General features: G+C 45.8%; 1 protein-coding gene across 5 annotated transcripts in view; it reads left to right on the forward strand.

The window, feature by feature from the left end:
- The window catches only part of LOC135278667 (calcium-activated potassium channel subunit beta-2), a 136,640-nt gene that overhangs the window by 27,126 nt on the left and 91,226 nt on the right, over positions 1-18,288 (forward strand). For 2 of the 5 annotated variants that reach the window (XM_064385303.1, XM_064385310.1), the window contains exon 1: positions 15,104-15,729. The exons of 2 other annotated variants lie outside the window; for them this stretch is intronic. The gene's annotated coding sequence lies outside the window, so the exon portion shown is untranslated. Of the gene's footprint in view, positions 1-15,103; positions 15,730-18,288 lie in introns of those variants that run through there. One more of the 5 variants, XM_064385309.1, reaches the window with a different exon arrangement.

Genomic DNA, 18,288 nt, shown 5'->3' on the forward strand with positions numbered 1-18,288 from the left:
ACTGAAATAAAAGAAGCGTCATGCATGGAGGAATATTTGGCACGTTTCCAGGCCTTAGCAAATACAAAACCCCATCAGTCTAAAGAAGCATTAGGAGTTTATGATGTGGAAATAACTGGCTGGTGTGTGACGCATTTCCAGCTTATGGTGAGCCATCCATTAGAAGGAAATGTTTTAGGCATTCTGGGGCTGGACTCAACCTCCCTGCTACAGGCCAAATGCCGTGGACATGAGGCAAGTGTTTCAGAAACAGAATATGCTGCCATGTGCAGAGAGAGAAGAGATCAGGGAACATTAGGCATAATTACTTCTCAGCTGTTTAGTGCTCAGATGAGGTGATGGGGAAAAGTCTTCTGTAGCAGCTGAGTTCAGGCAGTTCTGTCTGCTGTGGTGATACCTTTGCTGGCGTCCTCTCACTCTGAGGCACCCTCTGGATGCACAGAAACCTTTTACAGTTTGACCATTTGACTTGAAGAAACACTCAGAGTAAAAGGGGATCTGCAGAAATGGCAGGAGTGAGTGAACTGTTCTCAGTGCATCTATTTTAGCAGTAAGGAAAAAAAAGGGTGGCTTGGTGGCTTAGTCATGTGCAGCAATCAAGGTCAGCATGACCTTGGGTTTGAGTAGCAGCACTCCATCCTCTCCAGTGGAGTCAGGGAATGCAGAGCATTCCATGGACACCACCAGGTTTTACAAGTATCTTCACAATCAGGAAAAATACTTGCTTTACCAAGGAGCAAACTGAAACACAAGGAAATGCCCGAGAATCCAACAGCACATCCAGCAGTGACAGACCATGGTTGGTTGCCAGTCTGTCTCTGCAGCTGCATTCTCCTTGGGAGTAAGCTGGGGGAAAGTATCAGTCTGTCACTGACAAAAGAGGACAATGAATCCTTCATCAGAGTAACTCCAAATGGTATTCACAAGCCTTACAGCAATTTCCTTAATGGGCACTTTCTGAAGAGTGTTTCTCTAGAGAACTTCCTCATTGGAAGAAAATCTTAGGTTGTTTCAGGAGGGCAAGTCACTTCCTTCCATAACCTTCCTTCCTTCCTGGGGGTGCAGGAGCTGCCCCAAGGTGTCTGCATCCTTTATGGTGGCAGCAGACTCCGCAGTGAATCTCTGACTCCAAGAAATGCTGCCTTTCATACAGAGAATACAAGACAATGGGAGCCAAAACCCAACTCAGTCAAGCTGAAAAATGGGCCTGTATCTAATTTTTTTCCTTCTTTTAAACACTAATTTTCTGTCCTCTGGGTCTTTTTAATTCTTCTCTCTGCTATTTTTGTCAAAGACAAGATTTGTGCTTTTTATTTGACACAGTCTTTTCAGTTCCTCTGGGAAAAAAAATAAAAAAAAGGGAGAAGATGTGGATATATCAGTGCCAGCTACAAAGGACTACAGGGAAGATTTCTCTGCAGGAGAAGCTCTGTTAGGTGTCACATAGCACCAGAGGAAGGGAGGTTTGGTCCAAACTCTTTACCTGTGGACAGCATTTTTAACACTGTGATATTAAGAACCTTCCCAGAAGAAAATGTTCACTCTTCTCTCCTGGAGTGCCAGGACTTCTCAAATGCATATAGGATCTGCACACTCACACTTGTTTCCATTTCAGACAATACCACCTGGTCACAGTGCACTTGCTCTTTATGGCCTTTATGAAAGAAAATGCCCAGACATTTTCAGGAACAGAGTCCCTTTTGCTTCCTGACTTGAATATCCTAGTAAATTTATGGGCTTTGCAAGAACCTTCATGCTCAGAAGGCATGGTCTGTTGCAGGAGGAGTTTTAATACCAAATCACAGAACGTCTTCAGTTGGAGGGGACCCACAAGGATCATTGAGTCCAACTTCTGGCCCTGCACAGGACACCCCAAGAACCACATCTTGTGCCTGACAGCCTTGTCCAAATGCTCTTGGAAGCCTTGGGGCTGTGACCACTTTGCTGGGGAGCCTGTTCAGTGCCTGACCACCCTCTGGGTGAAGAATGTTTTCCTGAACCTCCCCTGACACAGCTCCAGCCATTTCCTAGGGCCCTACTGCTGCTCACCACAGAAAAGGGATCAGTGCCTGCCCCTCCTCTTCCCTCAGAAAGGGGAAACTGAGGTGAACAATTCCTTGACTGGCAATGTTGCTGCTCCCATCCCTCCTCTGAAAATGTGCCAAGAGGCACTTTCATGGGCAACATGACATCTTAACCATGCTTTACATGAGATAAAGAGACATCTACCTTGTGCCAGTAGAAGGAGAACATTTCCCCATGAGAATGGTGTCATTCTGCTGACAAGCATCACTGTGGCATGGAGCTGTGGCATTTTCCAACAGAAATGAGCAAGCCTAGCTAAAATACCAGAGCAGCCTCATGACCTGTGATGGTCCAGCACAGCCCTGACCTGGCTCTCACATCCCTCCCTGTGCCTGGGTGTGATCAGCAGGAGGCCAGAGCTGGGCTAGCGCAGCCCTGCAGGGCTGGGGCAAGAGGAGCTGCTGGCTGTCTGCAGGAGCTGTGCCTGAGCCCTGTGAGCACTGCCTCTGAGCAGCACTGCAGCAGAGCAGCAGCCCTGCCTGCAGCAATCCTCTCTGCACCTGGGGATGCCACAGCCCTGCCAGGACATGGCTGGGTTCAGTGCTGCTCCCCGAGCACAGCAGCAAGAGCTGGGGTCACCTACTGGGGGGCTGAGGAGGAAACAGGGAGAAGAACTGCCCATGCTGAGCTGATGCCTGCCTGCTCCTCCTCCTGCTGTTTCCTGGGAGCTGAGGATCAGACCAGTTCTATTTTCAGGATTTAGATAAAAGTTTCAGTCGCAGGTCATGACTCCCTCAGTTACAAGGGATTCTGACCATTTTTCCTGCGGGGTGGGAACAAGAGAGCAGCTGCTCTGCTGTGCCTGCCAAGCTCTGTCCTGCCTGGCTGGAGTGCCCAGCTCAGGGAAAGCTGCTTCCTTCATCCAGAGGCCATAAAGATGCTGACACCCACAAACGTGCACACCGGGGAAATTCATGCATGGTCTCCCAGAGCTGGCTTTTAGTATATATTGTCTGTGCTCCTGCTGGTGCTAAGTCTCTTCCCTGTGCCCTCCTCAGACACTGCCTTGCAAGGCACAGGATTGCACAGAATCACTGCAAAACTGGAGATCTCCTGACAGGAGCAGAAAAACAGAGGGCTGGGAGAAGGTTCTGCACCACTGAGCCCAATTCCTGCAGTCACAGGCCATCATTCCATAAGATCCCCTTCATCCAGCAGTGAAGCTGTTATCATAAAACTGGTTTTACCTGGTTTACAGTTTACTTTCTTTACTCCCACCTCTTTGTCAAGAGGACTAATTTAATGCCTCATTCTTCTGATGGCTGGAAATCTTCCCAAAATTTCCAGCTTTCTACCCATTTGTTCTTGTGTCAGTGCTGTTCTTGAGTAGAAATAGCTCTTCCCACCCTCCAGTGTTAGCCCTCCTCCCAGCTGCATTTGTAGACAGCAGACACCTCTCAAAGCCATAGAAAGGAAAGGCTGCATTTGCTGCACTTCTCTGCAGCTGTTTCTTGTTTTGATAGACCTTTTCTGAGTTCCTGTGCCAGGACTGACTGCCTGGTGCTCCAGGTAAGGTCTCATCAAGCCCTGGAGCAGGGGTGTTCACTCTGGATGTCTGATGCATCATCACAGACTCACAAAGTCTCTTGGGGCATGCCAGAACATCTGACTTCACTTTTTTCTCTATCATTTTGAAAGGATAAGCCCCATTTCACAGAAATAGTGCATGTCAGGATTCTCTCAGCGCCCAGCATTGCCCTTCACACGATCACATCCTTCTTCACTCTCCCATCTGTCCTGCTGCAGCCTTCAAGTCTATCCCATTTTTTGAATAGTTTTCTGAACTTCCACTATTGTGCTTATCCACCCGAATTTCACCTCAGCCACAAGTTTTGAAGCATCTCTTTTGTGCCAAGAAAATTAGAATCATAAATGCAACCAAACACTCCCACCAACCCTAAAGGGACACCAGGTTCACCACTACACCCAAACTGTCCCAAAATATACTCTCTGTAGTTGTCCAGACATTTCCTGCACAATTCCACTAATCCCTGTTTTCTGCAGTTTGACTAATCCTGTCACCATGTCAAATACACTGTAAAAGTCCAGAGAGATTAGATCTACTGCACTGCTTTGTTAGGAAAATCAATTATCCTATCAAATAAAATCATCAAATGCATCTGACACAACATTGCTTTGGTAAAGCTTTGCTGCATTTTTTCTTTCAAAAAGAAGTCCTTTTGCCTCCTGAAGCTTTGTATAACTTTGAGGTCAGACAAACCAGCCTTTAGTCACAGAGATCATATTTTTCCTTTAAAAATATACTAAGTGAGGACTACACAAAGGGGTGACAGGAACAGTGACAAAGGGTGACAGGAACAGTGCCCCATCTGGAGCCACATTCCATACAAATTGGCTCTAGCAAAGCCACCAAAGCAGAACAGCACCTAACCTCTATTACCAGCCTTTCTACCTTCTTTTTAAAAATGTTTGAGATTTTTTACATGATTTAATTCAAAAGAGGTTGGAAATCATGCTTTTACTGTGTCAAAGTACAGACTCATGGGTTTAGAAGTCAAGCAGACCAAGTTCCAGAAAAATAATGTAAGACCTGGATTTTCACAAGACCTGTGGAAACAAAATGCTGAATCTTTTCCTATGGCAGTGAGAAAAATCTCTTCTTTAAAAGAGGCCAGAGAATTTGAAAGTGCACAGAAGCAGGTGATTAGAAATGAAAATAAAATTGTGACTATTACTGTGTTTTGTTTGGGTTTGATCCAAAGGCTTCTGGATGGTGAAGGTAATGGGCTATTAGATGTTCATATCCTCCTGGCTGGAGATCTAATTGTTAAGCTTTTCCATATCCTTTGATCACCCATGGAAAAGGACCTGAGTTTGGGGACCTGGTGGGCTCCTATGTGTAAATTTATGTCACCAACTTATATTAACAAAATTTTAACATGTTAACATATTCTGTCTCCCTGTTTCCCCTGCTCCCTTCATCCTCCCCGCTGAGGACCTCTGTGTTCCTGCCTCAGTCACGGCAGCTTTTTTATTTTTCTCCCTGAAACGTGATTTTCATGATGTCCCTCCCCCTCAGGATGGCCAGATGTGATTGCAGTGCCAGCTTTTCATGGCTCTGGTGTGTGAGGAAGCCCTAAGGAGATCACCAGCCCACAGACCTGCAGTTTATGTGAAGAAGGGGGCAGAGAAGGGTCGAAGGCAATGAGATGGAGGGGTTTCAGAGCCAGAAATGCTGTGGGTTTTGCAGGTCATATCACATCTTTATGATCCTTTTTCACGTCCTCATGCCTGAGAAAGAGTCTATCAGTCATTGCTTGCTCCTCTACTGCTCCTTTCCTCAGCACAGCCCTCGGCCAGGGCTCTGCATTCCCTCCTCCTCAGTTTCAGTACCCACTGAGAGCTCTCCAAGCCAGACTGCGCAGGTCTGCAGTGAGGTATTTTTGCTAACTGTTTGTACAACACACACACAATAAAGATGGCAAGATAATGAAAATTAAGAAGAATGAGGACATTTCGCTTGAGCTGTTCTAGGACCATCTTAAACAGCCTTGCATGGGTAATTTACCTCGTACTGCTATTAGAAAAAAGTAAAATGGCCAGTGACTGGAATTAGAAAGGAAAGTAATGAAATTCAAACATGATTATTATCAAAGACAGGCTCTAATAGGATACCAGAGCCCAGCTGAAAGTTCAGACAAATTTGAACTTAGTGGAAAAAAAAAAAAAACCCCACTTAATTTTCTGTTTTACAAAACAGTTTTATGAACCTAATAAGGAAATTTTAGCAAATCTGATCGTGCAAGGAAAAAACTCTTGTTATAAATAATCAAACTCAGAAATTGGATGCCAGCAAAGAGGAAATTTCCTTCTCATTTACATTCTTGTTAAACCACTGAAATCAGAAGAGCTTCAGGAAAATTTAAGACTTCCTTTGTAAAGATATATTGCTTGACAGTAACAGGGCTCATACATTTAGATGGTTCTCCCATCATACTCAAATATTATTGAGTGTTATTATTTAATGGATAAAAGACCTCTGGGGAAAAATCCAATATCAGGATTGAAGTTTTTCAAAACAAAATGCATTTGTATATCTGGAGATAGGAGTTAAGCAGACAGTACTACTTATACAGTAGAGAATATAACATATGTATCATGCCACGTACATAAATGCAGAATCTTGATCCTCTATGTCATTAGAAATAGCTATACTAAAAATTAATGGCAGGAAATTTCTTCACATCAGATATTCCAAGGAATATTCTAATGACTAAAATATTGAGAGTTACTGAAATAAAGCACATAAATAATACCAAGCACACAATGTCTTTTTGTTCAGTGGCTGCACTGCTCTTGACACAATAGAGCAGTCCCTGGAAAAGAACCCTGAAATGACTGAGCTGGCCGAAGCAATTAACACACACAGTTCTTTTCCCTGCAAGAGAGGACAGAAAAAGCACATCTGCTTTTGCACCCAGACGTGTATTCCTCGCTGTGGTGTGTGGGACAGGCATCACTTGCAATCAATGCAGCGCCACTGGGTTCCTGCTTGGCTCCACACCAATGCTCCTTCATGCTATCCTGCACTCAGCCATGCCAAACTCTGCCCGACACTGGCACAGGTGGAGCCTCTCCATCCACTGCCCAGGAGCTGCTCTGTGTTTACACAGAGATGAGAGATTAATCATGTCACCACTTCTTTACCCCTTTGATAGGTGTAATTTGAATTCCTTCTGTCTTAAAATCCTATCCTAACAAACGCTGAAGTGTCTCTGACCTCAAATATGAATGCAGCCCCCATTTTGGTTCTGCCCTGAGTTTTCTAACAGAGACAATAGAGCAGCAGTGATGATAGCACAAATATTGCCCACACACCCACACTATTGCTCACAAGGATCCTGCTCTGCCAGGCCAGTGGCTCCTGTTTGGAACTGTCTCACATATATTTCAAATCCTGCAGGCTCAGTGAAGGCAGGAGCCTGTCACTGGTGAAGGGCACTGAGCCTCTCATACCCCACAGTCTGGGGAAGTTCCAGGGCTCTCTTTGCTGGGAAAGGCTGTGCCAGGCTCAGGAGGGAAGCCTGGGAAAACAAATCCCCATCACAGGGTGCTTCACACTCCAGGGCCCTCCCTGGCTGCAAGGGCAGAGGGAGCCAGGCCCCCATACCAGGGAGCATCTTTCACACTTGACAGGAGCCTGCCACAGCCTCCACAGCTCCAGAGACCTCCCTGCTCACAAGGGCTTCCCAGCCCTTCACATCCCACTAAACCTGATCAGAGCAGAGGTTCTGTCTCAGACCAGGAAGGACAGAGGTTCTTTGCTGGTTTGGTGGATTCACTCAAGTTGGGTTTGGGGAGACATCTGACGATCTGTTATTCACCTCTACTCTGCAAATAGCACAATCTGTCTGGAGAGCCAGGCAGGCTCTCCAGGGAGTGGCCTTGGCTTTCCTGAGGGATTACACTAGAGCTGGCTGCTGAGGGTGACCCCTACTCAAGCCCACCAGCCTGGCAGGGGTTAAAGATCCAACTGGGACTACCAGGAGAGCAAGAAAGAGCCAGTGAGCGTCGCGGCAAGAAGGGGGGGAGCTGTTTTAGTCATCTGTGCAAAAATAATAGTGACTCTGAGGGGAAAAAATCCAGGTAAATAGACATGGTGTGTGAGATAAACGAGACCCTGGGGATGTTTGTTCCTGCACGACCAGATCCATCATGCCTCCCCCAAAGGATATTGCATTTCCAGGGACTGGGGTTTTTTACTCCTTTACTGCACCAAGAGGCATTTGAAATCTGGGCAGGGAAATCAAGTGAAGGAAAGCATCCTTCCTGCAGTGGCTGTGGCTGGGAGGAGAGGGGATGAGAGGAGTGAGCCAAGGGTTAGAGAAGCTGGGTGTGCCTGTGTGTGTGTGAGGCACATCAGAGTGCCTTTATCCTCAAACAGAGGCAGCAAATGCATCCCTGATCCTGTAACATCCTGGTCACAGTGCAGCTGGGACATTAATTAGAAGTACAGACTTCCTGGGACTGCTGTCCCAGGTCTCTTCTGTTCCCACCATTGACACATCGCTGGTTCCTGAGGTGTGAGGCTCCAGCTGGGAGCTGCTGCCAGAGGGGTTTGGGTATTGTTGGAGAAATTCTCATGCAGTGAGGATATGGCCCCTCATCCCAGTAGGGATGAACTCCACAGCTTGCAATGCATCTTCTGTGCCTCTCTCAGAGGCCAAATTTCGAGTCAAGGTTACTTCTAAGACTCCAAAAATAGAGCAAGTGCAGACAGAAAAACTTAAATAATCTTCTTAAAACTTCTCAGAGGAAAGAAAAGGTCAGATTACAGGGGTATCTGTCAACAATTTGTTCCTTTTTTGTTGTTGTTGTTTTAAAAACTCATGGAAGTGGAGAAATAATGAAAGATTACCTCAATATCCATAATGAGTATAAAATCATTTCAAGCAGATGTAAACAAATACCATTAGGTAATTAAAACCAGAATAAGTGACTGGCTAAATTCCTCTAGAGTCCACTTCAGCTTTTGATGATACATTGATATTTTTGCATATGCAGAACTGAAAAATTCATTAGAGAGGATGGAAAAAAGAAATTAGTTTTATCAATGAAAAAATGTGTGTTTATGCCAGAGGAGTATCCCTGTAGCTTGTCTTGAAAGCAAAGATTTATCATTTTGCCTATTTCCTCTTGGAAAGCCTCTGCTTAGTTTCCAAATACCATTTTTCCCCAACTAATTTATTCGTAAGCACATCCTGTGTCCTCAGCTGCTGTGGTGATGGGGAAAAGGTGGCAGGTTTGTACAGGCACTGTAAGATTTTCTTTATGGGGAAGAAATAACTTTGTACAAAACCTATATATATGTGGAGACGTATGTTTAGGACCAAATGTTATCCTCAGAGGTATAAATCCCAAACAACTCTGTTTCAGTAAGTATAATCAAACCCCTCTGGTCACTCTGCAGGAAAACTGAGAAGAGATTTTAAGCTTTGGTGAATATTTGGTGTTCACAACCATAAATCCTGTGCTGGTGGATTTATGTGCCACTCTAGGCACCTGCTGCAGAATATAGATCAGGAAAATTAAAAAGTGGCATCTTGTGTGAGGTTTCTGCTGTCCCTACCAGCAGGCATTTTCTCCAAACAGGCTGGGCTTTGAATCCAGCCCAGGCAATGTCCCTCCTGCCCCCTGGCTGCTGTGAAGCTGCCACCAAACCCCTCCTTCACCCTACAAACAACCCTGCACTCCCACAGCATCTCCCATGAGAGTCTGTGGTGTTGTCAGAGCCAGAGGACACCAGGCACTGTGCCTTCATGAGTGGCTGTGTGTGGTCACAGCACCAAACACCCTGTACAAGAGGGAGGCTTCTCAGGCAGTTTTAGGCCCTTTCTCTTCTGAATTTAAAGTTCATCAGCAAGACAGCAACAATATAAACTTAGCAACACAGAATTTCAGTCATCCTGTCCCAGTTCGCAGGCTCACAAAGGAATTTATAAAGGCAGAGGATTATTCTTAGTTTACAAGCAGGGAAACTGAGGCACGGTGCTACAAAACAGCCTCTCCACAGTCCTGCTCCTGGCCTGGGCTTTTACCTGTCTGCTTCTGTTATTGCTTCACTGAAAACTCCCTCACTGGGGCATGGCAGAACCCCCTTCCCTCCCCCTCTGCACACTCCCTCCACTACTGGATCTTTCCCACTTGATCTTCCACTCCTGGAGTGCAGAGCTCAGTACACAGCACCAAATCATCAAAGAAACCCAGAGAGGCATCTCACTGATGCAAAGGACCTTTCAAAAGGGAGAGCACAGAAATAGAAGCATGAGCTTCATCAGACAAGTGACTATTCCACCAAAGCAAGGCAGAGGCAGCTGAGTGAAGAATAAAAGGAAGAACAGATTAAAGGAGATACTTGAATCCTGAAGAAAGGAGAGTTCTGCATGGTAGATGATTTGCAGGGGGTGGCAAGAAAGGCAAAGGAATTATCTAGCAATATTTTTCTAAAATTGCTGGAGAAGTAATATTAAGACAGGAATAGGAAAGTGTGGACAGAAAAAGCAATCCAGAGTTGGAGAAACGGCCAGGCACTGTGTGTTAAATCAGAAAGCATCTAAGTGGCCAATTTGGTGTTTCTGTAAAAGGTGAATGGCACAATGCTTTATCTGCCACAAAGCTGGGAAATCACAGCAGTGTCGATTGGAGCAGTGCTTCAGGAAATTATTGAACAAGAGAGAAACAAGCTCTGATCATGGCATTCCAGGAGAGGAGTAAATCCACAGAATTGCACACAGGGCTTAGGCCAACGTGACCTGCAAATGTCTGAGCACTAATCCGTTGCTTAACAAATGGGAAAGCAGCAGGCAGCGATTGCTGCTCAGCAGAAGTGCTCAGAGCAGGAACCATCTCTGCCCAAGAGTCTCACACAATATCAGGCTGAGAAAGCACTGCTACTGAGAACCAGGCTGAGCAGAGTAAAACTGCTGAAGTGTGAAATCCTGTTGGAATTACTCAACAATCACACTGGAGACTGGCCCCAGCAGCTGGGTGTGCATCCTCAGATACATATTTTACCAGCTTTAAGCAGGAAACATTCCCTGGGCCCAGCAAGCAGCATTGTGTAAGCAGCCTGTTTTGTTGGGTTCTGGTTTGTTGCTGTTCAAACTTACAGTCAATCCTCAGTGATTTGCTGAAGAGGATTGGGCACACTAGAAATCATTTAATTGCATCATCTCTACCAAAAGAATTCGATAGTTTACACCACCCATTGTTGTGAAAGATGATCAGTGAGCCTGGATTTCCCCTGCAGGCAATCACAAAGGATGCCTGACCTGTATCTCTGTGGAAAGCGTAATAAAGTCAGTGGTGTGGCCTCTGTTTGCACCAGCAGAAGCAGTCTAAAGAGGAAAAAAGGTTTATTCTGGTGTCTTTGCTGATAACTGTCATAGATATGTTCCAACTCTGCTGCTCCTCAATACCTCAGGACTAGATGCTGTTGCAGCATATGAAAGCTTTGATGTTTCTGAAAATTAGCTCTGCATTAAGATATATTTGCTCCAGGTAACATCCCAGCTGGCAAATATTAAATAATTGGCACATCTAGAAGTGCAGGAAAACTGTAAGCTCTCAAAGATGGAGTGGAAAGTTAGGGTTAACCAGCCTTTATTCTTGCCAGCAACTCTACGTGCTCTGTTCCCCACGTGCCCCTGTGAAGTTTGAAATGCAGCAGATGTTTGATCCTGATCTATCAGCCTCCATATAAATGAAGGTGGAATTAGTGAAGAAGGAGGCAGAGTAAAGTTTGCCAGAGAAGAGCAAGAAGATTTCTGACACCTGGGCAACTTAATGGTGGCAGATGGCAAAAGCTGAAGGCAAAGAGAGGGAGAGATGTGCACCAGCAGCTGGTGCACAAATGGGGAGTAGAGAGGCCTGCACTGACACTGCACAGGCAGAATTTAATACCAGCAGTTCTGTAAGAATGATAGTGTGAATATACAAAGAGGAGCCTGTGTTTTAATTCAGACAACTATCGTTGAAAGTACCCGATGGATTGTCAGCCAAGGAGATTTTCACAGCAAGAAGCCATCTATTTGCATCAAACACTGTCAGTCTGCAAAACAGCAGCTTCTGGGTCATTTAACCACACTCCAGATGTAGTTATTTTCTCTTAGGCAAGCAGCTCAAAAAGAGCTGTGCAGGAAAAAGGCAGAGCTGGATATAAAGGGGGACAATCAAGCAGCATGTGGAAGCGATTAGCCAGTGACTGTGATGTAACTCAGTTAAATGAACACTTGGGTGTCCTGTGGTTCTCAGCATGAGACTGCAAGACTCTGGTCAAACACGGGGTTGCATTCACACAGGTGCTGCTTGTTCTGCTACAGGGAAAAGAAGGGAAACCAGGTAGAGCTGTAAATCTGGGGAGTGACATCAACAAGGTTTCTTGATATTTTTACATTTAAATGATGGAGGTGAGATTAATACTTGTTCCCAAGATAATTGTTAGGAATTTATTTTCCCCCACCCTGGACTCATCCTTTTTTGGGAATAGCTGCCCTCTGCAAAAAAATTCAGGTCTGAGTTCAGGCTCCACAACAACCAAGAGTATCTAGATGTGCATGACAGAATTCAGCCCTTTCTGGAGGATCCTTTTTCCTGCTAGACTGATTTCAGTGACACTGTGATTATACATCCTGAACACAGCCTGTTACCTGTCGAGCACACCACACCTGCAGCCCTGCCAGGCTAATGCTGCACTGAACACTGACACTCTACAGAGACACCCAGCGTGGAAGAGCCATCAGCAGATCATTCCTGCAATTCCTTTAATACACAACTCACACCAAGTATCTATGGATTAGTGAGGCTGCCTGCTGCTGTTTCAAAAAGACTCAGCAAGTGGGTAGAAGGAATGCTGTCTGATAGGTATGCAGCTTCAAAATATACTCATACTGTTCCTAGAGAATTTGTGACCACAGGAGGAGAAAATGTTGTTGTTTGTGCAACCTGAAGCTTTAATTGTATCATGTTCATTCTTTTGCAAGTAGAAATGCGTATTTGTAACTGATACTTACACTTTCTAGTTACATATCTATAAAATTCCTGTTATTATGAGGATGACTCATAATGAAATGATGCATTAGTTGCTCTGTTCATTATATTATTTGGCATACTTCAGCATGCAAACTGCAAACCTCCTAAATTCCTCCTGTCCTTCATCCTCCTTGGCCATTTTCGAAGTACTGGTCAGAAACTGACAAAGGCATTCTAAATTGTTGCACTCCTTTGCAAGCAAAGGGTTTTCTCAAATAGGGCCCACTGCTGTACAGCTGAGCAGCAATTTCCTCTCCTACAGAATAGGATTTTGCTGATGGAAGGCAGAGTGAAAGCACATGTGAGCCCTCTGCTTCCCTGGACAGTCCCACTTTACAACATTCATACAGGGCAGGAAGACAGGGAATTGGCATGCCTGATAGATCCCCACTCCACTGCTCCCTGTATCTTCTCTCCAGCAAGGAGCAGATTGGAGTGCCAGAAAAACACAGCAGCAGGAGAGCCAGGATAGGATAGGGAGTACAGCAGTCCCATCACTGGTGGCAGCTGCTGTTGCTGCTCAGTGATTAGAAAAAGCCTGAGGAAAGAGGGAGCATCATGGAATCTCTCCCTGAGACTGTCCATGTTAACAGATCAGCCCCAGAAGGTCTTTCTGGTCATTCCCTGCCTACGCTGCACACCTTGAACAGTTTATTCCCCCCTTCAAATACCACCCAAGGTAAGAACCTCTCCTCTCCATCCAGTCACACAACTCACAGGCAGCTGTCACCCCCTGACCCCCAAGTCTGAGTGACTGTAACTTAGTGGGAAGGACTGAGGCCTCTGGGATCACCCTGGCAGAGAGGTCCATGAAGGAGGGGGAGCTGGGAGAGCTTTTTATGAATCTTCTCATACTCAGCATACACAACTAGGGAATTGTGGGGATGGGAGGCAACCACCACCTGCTTTAACCTGGCATTGAACATTCTTGTGTACAGTTCAGCACTGAAATCTTTCACAAGATCATCAGCCAAGTCAGGACTCCTAGACCTGGGTATCTCCAACCAGAATCTTATGTCTCTTGAACTGCTGTGTCATCCCACTTATAAATTGATGGCACAGTGAGACCCTTACTGAAACAGAAATATATTCTTGCTACAATGAGAACTTTTCATTTCTTTTTCTGCCTTAAGGTGAATGAAGGGCACATGAAAGATGCAAGATAGGTGACACAAAAAAAAAACTTCTTTAAATTATTCAGAAAGCAAGTATTGTTCAGTCAGCCCTACTATCCATCAGCATGTAGCTGCCCACCTTGAGATTCCTGCCTACAAAATTCAAAGTCCCCTTTGCTGCCACCAGTTCTGGGAGAAGTTTGATGTGCTAATAATACCCCACTGTAAAGTGAGAAACAAAACTGGAGCCTTGAGCCCTCTCCTCCAACCCACTGACTGTGTAAGGAGCAGTGGGTAAAGAGGGAAGGGAGGGTGTCCAAGAGCAGCAGCAAGTGCAGGCAAGGGGGAAGCAAAGAGACCAAAGGCAGCTCTGGTGGGAGCAGCACTGATTCAGAAGCAAACATCATGCTCACGGTCCCTCCAGATGTCCCCACCTATGGCTGGCTTGCACCAGCAGCAAGCTTGCTGCCACTCATCATTCCAGTGAAGGCCAATGCAGGAGGAGGAGAGACCAGTGGCCCATGCTATGCACAAACACTGACTTGCTGTTTGGTAAAGCAAATCTTCCATTAGTGCTATCCTAACCCTTTCTTTCCCAGGGTCTGAGGCAGCCATTGTTGGGGTTTCACTGTGATCTGCTTTCCTTCTTAATCTCTCCCAACACCATTCATTTCTCAGGTGTCTCCGGAATGGTGTTTTCATTTAGAGCAAAGGGCTGTGAGCCAGGTGATACTAAAAAAAACCAGGCAGGAGTGGAACAAGCAATGAAAGAACCAGCTCCTCATTTGCTCTGTCCCAGCCTGCCTTGGCTCCAGGGTGCCTGCCTGTCCAGTCCTTCAGCCCATGTGTGCCATTGCTGCTGGCAGAGACCCCTCTGTGCTGGTGGCTCTTACTTTTGTCCACTGGGGACCATATGGGGATCAGCAACACCAGTGGTAGCAGATGTTAACAAGCCTTTCTGCATCTTGGGCTGGGCTGGTCATTAACTGACCACCAAAAAGAAAGAGGCTCCAAGATCTCCTCAGGGCACAAATATCTCTGAGCTGGGCTTGGTGATTAACACAGCTTTACTGAAAACAGCAGTGTCCTGTAGCCTCTCTCACCAGCTCTCTTCAAATGCTGTGCTTTGGTCTCATTTCTTCTGCCCACCATCATCCCAGGTGCTGCTTACTTAGAAGTTTAGTCAATCTACAAACAGTATTTTGCCTTTTGAGAAGCGCAGTGTACATCTGTGTCTTCTGTGCACACAAAGCACAGCACGGTCCCTTCATCCCCCTCTTTCTCTTAATGCCACAGCTGCCTCACAGAGTTTTAAGAACTTTCAGCTTCCAATCGCTACTTCCACCAAGTCCTGCGCCAGCCTCAGCTTGCGGCGGGGGCGGATGCTGCCGGCTCCGCTCGCTGCTCGCATCAGCCGGGAGAGCCACGGCACCTTCCATTCCCGGGAGGGATTCTCTCTTTACTTTCAAAACAATGTGTGAAAGCCTGCTCTGCAGAAACAGTAGCCTCAGTAAGTTCAAGGATGACTGAAGCCGTTTCCTCTCCCAGGGAGGTTTAAGAACTACGGAGGGATGAATGGAGTTAGACCTATCGCTGCGTTCCTAGCAGCCATCCTATTACAGCCCTGAATAAAAGCAGGAATGGCATGCCTAGCCTAGGTTAATAAACCCTACGGAGTGCATGCCTAAAAGCACTACGAAACAGCCTTAAGTCAGCTGGAGAAAACTAATTTCAAGCATGGCTGTCTAGTGTTCCTGTCATTCCTATTATCCTCCCAAACTATTTCAGACATTTTGAGCAGCGAGCACTAAGCGATGAGTTAGCAGGGGTTGTGGCATTAATGGTCCGAAAAGGTTCCAGCACCGGGAGGGAACGATGACAGCGCTCCACAACCGGTGGCGGTTCGGAGGATTCCGCTGGATCTCTGCCTGTCAATAAGCGGGATTCGCCTGGGAGGAAGATGTGACAGCTCTCGGAGGTAGGATTTGCGTGGCAAACAAAGGGAGCTGCTGCTGCCCGCTGCCCGCTGCCCGTGCCCGGCTCGGCCAGGTGCGGCGGCAGCGCTGGGGAGGGGTCGCTGCCCGGGGGAGAGCCGGGCGTGGAAATGCTGTGGATAGTCCTGTGTTTTATGGCTGGAATGCCTCCAGGACAAGGCGGCTCAAGCCCCGCTGCCTGCTGAGTGTGCATTCCACGTTGTTCTTCCCGCGGAGTAAAATGCATAGAGGTCATGCGAGAAAACACTTCACTCCTTTTCTTCTACCAGCTGTTTCTGAGGTGGGAGAAGGGAGAGGGGAAAGCTGCCCTGAAATGAAAGGGGAAGAGGAAAGCTAGGGAGCCTGTAAGATGAGGGAGACATCCTATTAATGTGTAAAATGTGTGTGGAGTGCCACCGATGTCGTTTGAAAGGGGGAAAACATTCGCGGGGGAAGGTGGTGGGAGGAATTTTCCGGGTGAGGGACTCCTTAGGTTATAACCTATTGCAAAAGAAGGCGTGATGTGTCCATCCATTTTGCATAATCAAAGCTTGCTCTGCACTGTTGGCACTGTTTCGCTGGACGAGAAATGTAGTTTCAGAGAGAAAAAGGCACGATTTCCTCCCGTGGCACTGCCAGCCCCCTGACACCCTCCTCCCCCCGAGAAACCAGTGGGGAAGGATGAACACAGCCTTTAGCTGGATGCTGAAGGGGCTGAGAGCAAGGGCTGAGGGGGAGGATGAACACTCAGTAGGATAACAGGAAGGCTTCCCCTGGAAAAAAAAATCTTGTTTCTTCCCAGCCAGAAGTCCAAGAGGTGATAGGCAAAGTTAAAAGCTTCATGTACTTTTTTATGATGTGCCAGTTTAGCATCACTAGACAAGGAAATGTCCAAACATCAGAGTCAGGTCTGCGTGGCCAGACAGGGCAGTGGGGTCTGCACAGGGTCCTGGGCAGGGCTGGCTGTGAGTTCATGGTTTTGTGTGTGTGACCCTCACCAGGATGAGCAGCAGGGACATAATGAATGAAAATCATATTTCTATGCATATGCAGAGCCCTGATCATTCGGTGTGTTTGATCTGAGCGTGATGTTCCCTGGGCTGATGAATTGTTTCAACTTGTTCATTAAAGTTTCATTTCCAAACAACAGAGGGACTTCAGAGTGAGTGGTATTTAGGAACAATAAAATGTTCTGCATGTGGAAATGCTTCTCACAGGACCCATTAAAAATGCACGTAAAGAAGCTGAGAGTCACATCTTGCAGCAAGAGGTATGGAGTCACTTGCTGTGCTAAATTTTCAAATTAAGGTTATGATACCATTTTAAATCTACTTTAATGTGGGTGTCACTAAAGATACTTTACAATACTGTTGCAAAAAAAACTCAGAGCTTCAAGAATTCTGTTAGACTGATTGTTTTCATTAAATCTTCATCAGAAAAAGAATTCCTATATAGCTGAGACTTACCAAGTAATTTGAATTTACTTATCCTAACTAATGTTCTCTTTAAGGAGAACCTCGGTCTGTTATATTGTGTTGTAAATAGGTCGTGATATAATTCTTTTTAAAACAAAATACCAATGACAATTTAACAACAAAAGTGCTTTCAGTCTAAGTGAATACTGGTTGTGCCAAAAAGAAGCAATATTGGATCAGAAATTGGTAAGAATTCCTTTTAAGAAACATAAATATTCCCCATTTGATCCAAGCAAGAACTTTTCAGTTAACTGCATTACTTTGCATTGCAAATATGGGGGGAAATAATTTCAACCTGTGTTATGTACTCTACTGAGTACATAAAGATAACAGTGAAAACTTTCTTCCAAAGAAATTTTTGTAGCAGTTTGCAGTATGGATCAAAGAGTTATTACACAGAGATATAAAATCTGTGCCAGAAATGAGCAATGCCTGTGGAAATCAAGTATATGATGTTTTTTCTTCTCCATCTCACTTTTGTCCAGAAGCTTAGACAATTTTTTAATTTTTTTTTTTTACTGCGATGCCTCTCTGAGAGAAGCGTCTGAAGAGGTAAAACCATGAGGAGGTGGGAGACTGTGTTCAACCTGTGCCCAGGTTATCTGTGAGACTTGGGCAAATCCCTCAGCATCTCTGGGAAAAGGGCAGTGCAACAAGGCTAGGGTGGTAGTGATGCAATGGAAATACAGAGAGTGGTGCTCAGGGAACGAGGCTGAACACAGGGCTCCAGACAGGGCAAAATGCAAAGCCACACTGTGCAGCAGAAGGAGATCAATGTTTCAGGCATTTTCAACTGTAAAATATGACACAAGGCAAATCCTGTGATCTAAAACTAAATCTGCTCTCAATACTATCCCAGAACAATTGTCCACTTGGAAAAACTTCTGCCAGGATCAAATAGCCATTCATCTGAGAGCCTGCCAGAATCTGCCATCATTCCATCAGTGGGCAGCAGATAGTGAAGCAAACCACATCAGACTGATTCTCTGTGCTGAGGAAGGATTTCCCTGCTTTCTGCAGAAGCTCAATGAGTACTTTTTGCCATGAATCTCACTTGCCCCTTCTGTTATGAATTGCCTGTGGAGGTAA

The sequence above is a fragment of the Passer domesticus genome, chromosome 11 (assembly GCF_036417665.1).
Source record: "Passer domesticus isolate bPasDom1 chromosome 11, bPasDom1.hap1, whole genome shotgun sequence".
In the NCBI taxonomy this organism is placed as follows: domain Eukaryota; kingdom Metazoa; phylum Chordata; class Aves; order Passeriformes; family Passeridae; genus Passer; species Passer domesticus.